We start from the raw sequence: 9594 nt of genomic DNA on the forward strand, positions 1-9594 counted from the left end.
AAAGGTGCCTCTCAGAAACGGGGAAAAATGTGTTTTCTATATTATTTTCTTTCGCGAAAGGCACGATTTTGCTCGTGTGACAGGCACGGCCGTGCCTCTCGAAAACGAAAAAAACATATTTCTGTTTTTTTCTTCCGTGAGAGGCATGGTTGTGCTTTCGTGAGAGGCACGGCCGTGTGTCTCTTGAAAAGGAAAAAAAACCGTGCTCCGGGTTTGGTTTTCGTAAAAAAAGGTTAATCGAAACCTATCAACATAGGATCTAGTTTTGAAAATCTCAGCGCGAAGAATCCAACGGTGAAAACGGTTCGAGATTTGGATGGACTGTTTAAGAGATAAAATGTTTTGAATAAACGGATCTACGGAAAATGGAAAACTCTCATGTTGCGACGAGTGGCGCCCATGCAGCACATCACTTGTCAAACCTGAGGAGGTGGGAGTGATCTTTGAAATAAGTACTCCTCAATTAGTGATTTCACGTTCGCTCCCTTCGCGCCTAGCGCTTCCCTTCACCAGATAGTTTGTTTTTTCATTCTCTAAAAAGAACTAGTTATTTTTTTTAATTTTTTATGCAGTTGGTCTACTATGAAAAAGCCCAGCCGGTTTTTCATAGTACTTTTGAAAACAATTGTGAGATAACAAACGTTTACATATTTGAAAATAAATTCACAAATTTAGAACAAAAAATGAATTTGGAAAAGTTCACATAATTGAAGAAATGTTCCTGAATTTCTAGATTTGAAAAATGTTCATAAATTTATAAAAAAATCAGGGATTTGAATAAAAGTTCAAAAAAATTTGGTCCCAAAAAACCTTCATAAATTAAAAAAATAGTTGACAAATTTGTAAAAGGTTAATGAATTTAGAAAATTTTGATGGATTTAAATTTTTAAAATTTCTTCAATTTTTAACATGCTCATGCGTTTAAAAAAAGTTCACGAATTCAATTTTTGAAAGTTTGTGAGTTTGAAGAAATTCACAAAATTGAAAATTGTTCACAAATTTGAATTTAAAAAGGTCATGAATTTGAAAGAAATTCATGAGTGTGAGGAAAGTTCATGGATTTGAAAACAAGTTCATGAACTCAGAAAAATTCATGAGCCCCAAAACTTTACAGGATTCAAAAAAGTTGAGGGATTTAAAAAAAGTTCAAGGTTTCAAAAATGGTCATAGGATTCAGAAACAGTTCACGAACTCAAAAATAGTTCACAGATTTGGAAAAACTTCATTGATTTTGAAAAAAAGAATCATGAATAAAAAATTTGCGGATTTGAAAAAGTTCATCAGTTTTGAAAAAAGAAGTTCAAGGATTTTAATAAGTTCATCGTTTGAAACAAAAGTTTATAGATTTTTAAAAATTCATGGATTTAAATAAATGTTCACTAAACAATTTGAAAAAAAGGTTTAAAAAACCACATATTTGAAAAATAAATAATTAGAAAGTTAGCAAAAAACTAGAAAACCGCGAATTTGAAGAAAATCTTGTAACTTGAAAAGATTCACAAATTTGAGGAAAGGTTCACAAATATGAAAAAAGATTTGAATTTTAAATTTTTCACATATTTGAAAAAAACTGGAAAAGGTTAAAAAGGGGAAAATGAAGAAAAAAGAAAAATAAAACAAAAAAATTTAACAAAACCAAGTAATAACCTTTGTTTGGAACGATAACTTTGTTCCCCGGGATAACCTACTTCAAGTGCTACATACAGCATCGTGTGACCATCACGTTTTTGTTTCAGAGTTGATCGAGGTTCCTTCACGTAGATGGGACCGTGCTACTGTTCTTTCTCTCATGGGCCCAGTTGATAAAGATCCGGTCTTAAACATCCCTTTGAGAACAACGACGTTCAACAACTAATGAGCTTGGCATTATGAGAAAACTGGGATCTTTTCGATTTGTGTGCTTATCGCATGCTTTTTGGCTACGAAACGGAGAAGTGAAGATTGGCTCGAAAATCGAGAGAGTACCTCACACAAGAGCTTCACAAAAATAGTGGCAAACATTATGGAAATATAGTGTACTAAGCAATATCAAAAACTTTGAGTGGAGACTCGCCAGAAATTCCATCCCAATCTATACTACTATTAAAAGAGCAAACATGATTCCTCCTAACTCCACACAGTAAATTGTACACGGGATAACCGCAACCCTTTGATCAAATCAACTTAAACCCATCCAACTGTTCATATTGCGTCAACAGTCAGCCATCCAAATCAACGTCCCAGATCAAATGTTCTGCCGAGCAGACGCGCCGTGGTCTGCCAGTTTTAGTCCTCCACGTCCTGATCCTCGCATGCCGCTCCCTGAATCTCCGGATCGATAAGGACCGATTCCTCCTCCCGAGCCGCTCGCGCGGGCGGCTCCGGACGCGCTAACCCTAGCTAGCCCCGCGAGTGCCTCCCTCCCCGAGCTCCCTTGGCCGTCGACGCCGGCGGCGATGGCAGCGCGCTCCGACGGGCCTCCCACGCGCGGGCGAGTGGCGTCATGTGGGCGACGCGGTGGTCTCTCCGGTGTGGAGGTGTGCGATGAGGTGCGTACAGGGAGGCGGAGCACGGCCGCGGGATTTTGGAGGAGGTGCTGGTGTGCGGCGGTTCTCCTGAGAGCGCCCGGCGGTTGTCGGAGGGGGCGGCGCGCCCGGTCATGGAGGCAGCGAATCTCGGCCAGGTGGGCTGCAAAAGCGGCGGTCGGGAGCTGCTGCAGTAGACGGGGCGTGCTTTGCCTCCTGTTGCTGCCGGAGTGGGTGCTGCAGGTGGAGTTGTGGATGGAGATGGTGTTGGAGCGGGTTGGATCTGAGATGGCGCTCGGACCAGCGGCCTTGAGCGGAGAGCTCCATGTGGCGGCGTTGGTTGTTTTCTGTTCGTGGGTTTCAGGTGGCGATGGTTTCAGGTGGCGATGGGTTTCTGTGCGTGGCTGTCCAAAAGGAGTGGGGCGTTCAGCCATTGCTTTGAGGCGCCGGCGCCCATGGCCGTGTTGGTTTTGGATGGTGGTTTGGAGCTGCTTTTCCTCTGGCCGTGCAGAAGGCGGATGTTGGTCTATGTGCCCATGGCCGTGCAAGGCGCAGTTGTTCTGCAATGTCAGGTTCACGATGGCAAGGTGCTGCGGCGGCGGCGGTGCGATCCTTCACAGATGAGTGGCCACAATTCTTCTCCAGGGATAGGAGATGGACGACGTTACGGATGAAAAGCCTGCCCGTCTCCAGTCTATTTTTGCTCCGGATAAGTGATTCTTCCGTCATAACATGACGAGGTTCTTCAGTTACACACCTGCAACTTATTTTTTTGTCCTTTCTATTTTTGCAGATTTTGAATTCAGTGCAGTAGAGAACACCTACAAAATAATCACAAGGATTCATGAACTCACTTTCGAATGGCAGAAATGTGATGTTCAATTGGCATTAACCCGATTGATTTCTTGCCTGGTAAATCTCCGTTCGTCTGAATCTGGTTCCTCTGCGGATTAATCTAATGTCTACGGCGTCGGATTTGGTGCAGGGAAGGGGAGACCGAGGAGGAAATGGCGACCAAGAGGAGCGTGGGCACCCTGGGCGACAAGGACCTCAGGGGGAAGAAGGCGTTCCTCCATGCCGATCTGAACGTTTTGCTGGACGACAGCCAGAACATCACCGACGACAATGGCATCCGCGCCTCCATGCCGTCCATCAATTTCCTCATGGGGAAGGGTGCCAAGGTCATCCTGGCCAACCATCTGGTGAGCACACGCTTCTCGATCTGTGCCTGTGGTGTTTTACCAAGAGATTTGTGTTGCTTTAGCTGAGAGTGTTAGATCGGGGACTCGGTGTCAGTCTTCTGTCCATCCACTAATCTCTTGGGAGTGAAGGGATGAAAAATCAAATTCTTTCAGCTAATAGCTGTATGTGCGGTAGCCTGTTAGCATTGTGCTTAAAAATCATACTAACAAAAATAGTGAGAATTAACTTAATTTCATTTTCTTAGATTGTTTGTTACCTTTCTACTCAGAAACATACAGAACAGAGTCCTCTGTCCAGTTCATGTGAATTGCTTTTGTATATGTCGATTAGTCATTACAGTAATTTGTAAAACAATTTGTTCAAGTGGCTCCTGCCGCTTGCCATGCCTCACCCGCCGGCCCGTTCTCCATCGGCCCCCGCCCGCCGCCTCTCCTGTGGCACACGGTGCCTGACCCGACTCTGTTTGTCTGCCTCCCACGTGCTGCTCGTCAGTCGCCCCCGCCATTCAGCCTCTCTGTGTGGCGCGCGGCTGTAGCTGCTTGATGTCGGGAGCAACACCACAGGATGGCCCTGCCGAACCTTCATCGCAAACCTCACCTATAAATTCCTTGCTTGACGTTAGGAGGAAGGCAATTTCAAATCTTCTGGGTTTTTTATTTGATACGCCGTGTGCTGAAGACTGAATTCTAAGTGGTACGACTGGAATTCCCTTTAAGTTCATATGTTGCAATGCTAAAACTGGATTTTGTGTATGTAGTTATTCTAATGTCCCTTGGTTCAACTTTGTATATTTACTTCTCATGTTTAAATGATGTGTGATACTGGCAAGTAGGCGGCTCTACATCTTGCCAATTTAATTTTTAACAGGCATGAGCCCCCTGTGTTCTGGACAAGTAAGGATACATGCATAATTACGTGTTCATGTAGCAATTCTGAGCTAATAGGCATGAGCCCCCTGTGTTCTGGACAAGTAAGGATACATGCATAATTACTTGTTCATGTAGCAATTCTGAGTGAGTCGCATGCATTTAGATTGGATGTTGAAGGGAGCCTGCCATTTTAATACCCTGGAAGAACTATGCAGTGATATTTGGCTATTGCTTTTAGTATTAGAGAACCAATATTAGAGAATCATAGAACCTGAACTGCGGGCTTACTATAGTTTTATGTGACATTCCTCTATGCCATCATGCCATACTGTTCATTTTCAGCAGCCTTTCTATGTTATTTTGTTGGACAATTTTTAGTGTAATGTATAGCACCTCAGTATACGGTAAATAAGTGCAAGCGCGGTTATATATTTTATTTTTCATGTTGTATTCATTTTATTTGCTATGCTACTTTAGCAGTCAAATAGAATTATGCACAAGCTCCAGTTAGTCCTGTGCAGAACTGATGTAGAAGTGTATTCTATTGACTCCTTATTGACTGTTTCAGACTTAGGATCGTAGGGAAAGTGTGGACTGTGGATTCATACCAGAACTGGATTGGCGGCGTCAACAACAATATTCAAGATTTCATGTTTCGTTCATTTTCAAGCATCTCTCTTAAAAGGCAATATATGCAGGTTCATCATTCATGCGAGGGATATGAAAGATGAAACAAAAGTAAAAGGTGTTTATGCCTATGGAGCATCATAATTGTGAAATTGTGTCGTGTTGATTTTATAAATCCAGTATCCTACTACTTGCAGTTTTTGTAGTTCAATCAAATAGTACAATTTTCTAATGATATTTGTTATGGTTAGATATAAAAATTTCAACATTTCAAGGTTCCGTGAGATGAGATGATGGCTCATATGTGTCATTTTGACAAAAGTCCCACTACGGTCAGATCTTTTGGTTCAATTAGATAATGCAATTTTCAAAATGATATGGTGATATGGTGATATGTTCCTTGTCACCTGAATTTGTGCATGAATTGGCTACATATCTGCAAAGCTAACTAAATAAGAATGAGATGAATTACATGTCTGCAACGCTAATGAAATATGAACGAGATGAATTTCCTAACCGCAGTTTTTGCCGGAGCTTACTATGAAAGAAAAGCTCTATGCCAAAATCACCACTCTCCTATGGTTTTTATTTTCATCGGTTTCATTCTTCACCAAGCCATGGAAAATCTCTATGAATAGCATCAACTAGGAGTAACTATGTTTGGTTCTAGGCCGCCCTGCTCCATGTAAGTCGACAAGTCTTCCCTCCGTAAAGAAATATAAGAGCATTTAGATCACTACTTTAGTGATCTAAGCGCTCTTATATTTTTTTACAGAGGGAATATAATTCATCAACATGTTAATTAGTCTACATGTCAGAATCCATTCTCTCCATGCCCTACTTAACTTGCTCTTTGCAGAATTCATATACTATGTATCGCATGTAAAAAAATATGTTTATGCAGAAGATTTTTTTTCCTGATGGTTATACGTGCATTGCACGTGCACGCTTACTAGTGGGGGGAAACACTTCAGTAGCAGCATATTGCAGAAGATGATACTTGCTTTTTTGTGCAACACGATGGTGGACTCTTGGCACCATGCCCTAAATAAATGTGGCATGTCCAGGTGTGTTTGGGCTTTGATGGATGAGGATCTATTGGAGCGTATGATCGCATGTAATCATGACGATGTAAAGTTGTGGTTATCAGTTATGCAGGATTTAGTAAGTGAGAAATATTTAACCAAGATCCTAGTTACCCTTTGGGACATGTGATGGGTGAGGAGGGCAAAACATGACAAATGTTTTCAGAGTCCCCTGTCCACTTTTGCTTTCATTTAGAATTATCTAGCCAACCTAGAGTTATTGTCGGCAAAACAAAAAAGAATCCTACGGGATCGGTGAGAACAACTAGCAGAAGATGGCCCAAAGGACACGTAGGGGTCGCAAAGATCAACGTGGATGCTGCAGTCTAAAAAACAGTAACATGGGTGCAAGTGCGGCTATATGTTGTGAGGGAAGTATCTAGGCACATCAGTTACTATGTTCGAAGAGTTAGTTGACCTAGAGAACTTGGAAACACACACTTGTCGTGAGGCCTTTTCCTTGGCGGAGGATCTTCATCTCAGAAGAGTCCGAGTTTCTACTGACTGCTTGGCTACTGTAAATCATTTGAAAAGTGAGTTTATGGGAATTTCGTCGACCATAATCAAAGATTAAAGAAGATAAATGATGTAGTTTCAAGACCCAGAAGTAATTCATGAAGCGAGAGAAGCGAACTTTGAGGCAAATGATCTTGCTAGGGCGTCAGTCTCTAGCCACTGGCCGACACCTTTGGTTATCCACCATACCTGACGTTTTATTTGTACAAGATGTTATTGATCATTAAACAGAATGTGGCGCTGACCCATAAAAAACTCAAATGGGAAGTTTTCACTAAGCAAGGCGTTGATCGATTATAAAGTAAAAATATATTCGTGAATCCCCTTCTCTGATCTTTTTCCTTTACACACCATTCCTCTTATGTGTTCGAGTTACCACATGTGAGGATCTAAAAGGTATTTTTCCCATCTAGGGTTTATGTCATTGGAGTAAACAAATCTCATCTGATCTTCAGATCGATTCCTTCTTTGACAACAACTCTTGGATATCGGCGGGGGTTAAAGAAAGGCCAAGAGCGTGGGTCATGGAGGAAGTGCAAAGAAGAGACATAATATGGCTAGCGAAGAGTTGACGACGTCTAGGGTTGACATGACGTGATGGCAAGGTACAAAAAATGGTGGGTGAGGTTGCGGCGGGAATGGAGAAGGCAGTGAATGTGGTGTAGGTTGCTTGGTTGATGGGATCGCATGGAGCGGCAAACCTAGGGGCTGATGGTGGAGGAAGTATGGCAGAGACAAAATCTTAAGCTCAAATACATGAACACGTGGGATGGCAAGGAGGAAGACGTGATCCTAGAGGATCTGGAGAAGGGTGTAAAATTCATGTCGTTGTCTAGGGTTCATACTACCCGGTTGAAAGGATCGAGATGGACATAGAGGGGGGGTGAATAGGTACAATTCCAAATTTTAATAGTTACTTAGCAATTTTAGGCACTAATGCAGAATATGATAGTGAGCCTAACAATTGCAAAGGTGATACTAGTGCTAAGCAAGAGAGTGAATACAACAAGTATTTAAACAAACAAGCACAAAATAATGTAATTACAAGCAAAGAGACAAGTAACCACAAGTAGGGAGCTAGAGTTAGGAATAACCACAACTCCGAGAGACGAGGATGTATGCTGGTGTTCACTTTCTTGGAGGGAAGCTACGTCACCGTTTAGAGAGGTGGATGTTACCATGAAGGCACACCAACACCACGAAGGCTCACCCCATTCTCTCTTTGAGATATCACCACGAAGGCGATTCTCAACCACTAGTGGTAGACCTTGGGGTGGTCTCCAAACCCTCAAAACTTTCCGGGGGAAATCACAATGAATATTCCTCACCGGAGCACTTCTACCGCTTAGGAGTCTCCAACCTCCAAGAGTAACAAAATCTAGGGGAAAAACTCAAGACTTGCTCAAATCACGATTTGCTTCTGTCACAAGGAGACGGAGAAGATCTTTCTTTTGATTGGAACAACTCTCTCAAACTCACAAGAATCAACTCTGGATCTAGGATTTTGTGGGGTAGTAAGAAAGAGGGAGCACTTGTGTTCTTTGGGCGTGTTAGAGTGTAGTGGTCGGCCATATCCCGAAGAGGTAAGGCGCTATATATACCACCCAACAAATTAGAGCCATTTAGGCCAGAACTTTACCTGCCTGGATGATCCGGATATCCTTCCGGATGATCCGAACAACGTCCGAATGATCTGGAAATGAGCCCGGACTATACTGGTAGAAAACAAGCTGTGAGGTGGCCGGACAATCCGGGGTACCGTCTGGATGATCCGGATGCCCGTCCGGACAATGCAGCTTCACGTAGAGAGCTGTTGATGCAAGGGAACCCCTAGCCGGATGATCCGGGACAAGGTCCGGACGATCCGGGCTCTGCCCGGATGACCCCGCTAGAAACCCAAATGTGGATAATATGTAGTGTAGGTTTTGGCTAGGTAATTTTCCTAGGGATATTTGGTGTTTATGAAACATCTCGAGAAATAATCTCTGTGCAAGGTGATAGTGACCAAATGATGATATTTGAGCAAAACTTGAACATACCCCTTGGACCCCCCTTAATAGTGTGGGATCCCTATTACTAAAGAAATGTATAAAAGAAAACGGACACTTCTTTTCTCATTGGTCATCTGCTTGAGCAATATCCCATTTGATATGTTCATGATCCACATAGTTATGCCAAGGGAACTAGTGACATGTGTATGTACTCAGAAAAGACAATTAGTCCCTTATATGTAGTTTGTCATCAACATCAAAATAACATTTAAGAGCAAGATCGCACTTTCAATCCCTCCCCTTTTGCTAGTTGATGACGAAATACATATAGCTCTTAACAAACAATATATGTTGTACTCCCTCTGTCCCAAAATAAGTGTCTTGAGCTTAGTACAAATTTGTACTAGGACTAGTACAAAATTGAGACACTTATTTTGGGACAGAGGGAGTATATTTTAGGAGAGTGATTTGGTAAGAGTTGAGGGAGAACTCCCCCTCAATGTGTGCATAAAGAATAGAGTGATAAGAAAACGATGAATTAGTGACAAGCAATGTGTGCATAACACCAACGAAGTGACAAGCAATGAAAAACAACAAATGGAGTGACAGAATTGTCAAACTTAAGTCCTTGCAAAGTAGCATAATGCATGGCCATAAGATCATTACAACAATAAGACACATAACTAGTGCTCCACCAACATCAAATATTAAGGAAAACCCAGACAAGAGCACTAGGAACAACATAACACAAACATAATTCTAAGATATACATCTCCCCACTACAAAAAAATACACTTCC

The 9594-nt window shown here is 42.2% G+C and overlaps 1 long non-coding RNA gene across 1 annotated transcript; it reads left to right on the plus strand.

Annotated features, from left to right (window-relative positions):
- The first annotated feature begins 2265 nt into the window (after positions 1–2265).
- Positions 2266–5524, plus strand: LOC119308708. The gene is made up of 3 exons (XR_005150252.1): positions 2266–3416; positions 3490–3706; positions 5145–5524. It is a non-coding gene; the product is annotated as an uncharacterized LOC119308708 (long non-coding RNA).
- The last annotated feature ends 4070 nt before the right edge of the window (positions 5525–9594 follow it).

This window comes from Triticum dicoccoides, chromosome 5B (genome assembly GCF_002162155.2).
Source record: "Triticum dicoccoides isolate Atlit2015 ecotype Zavitan chromosome 5B, WEW_v2.0, whole genome shotgun sequence".
NCBI classification, from domain to species: domain Eukaryota; kingdom Viridiplantae; phylum Streptophyta; class Magnoliopsida; order Poales; family Poaceae; genus Triticum; species Triticum dicoccoides.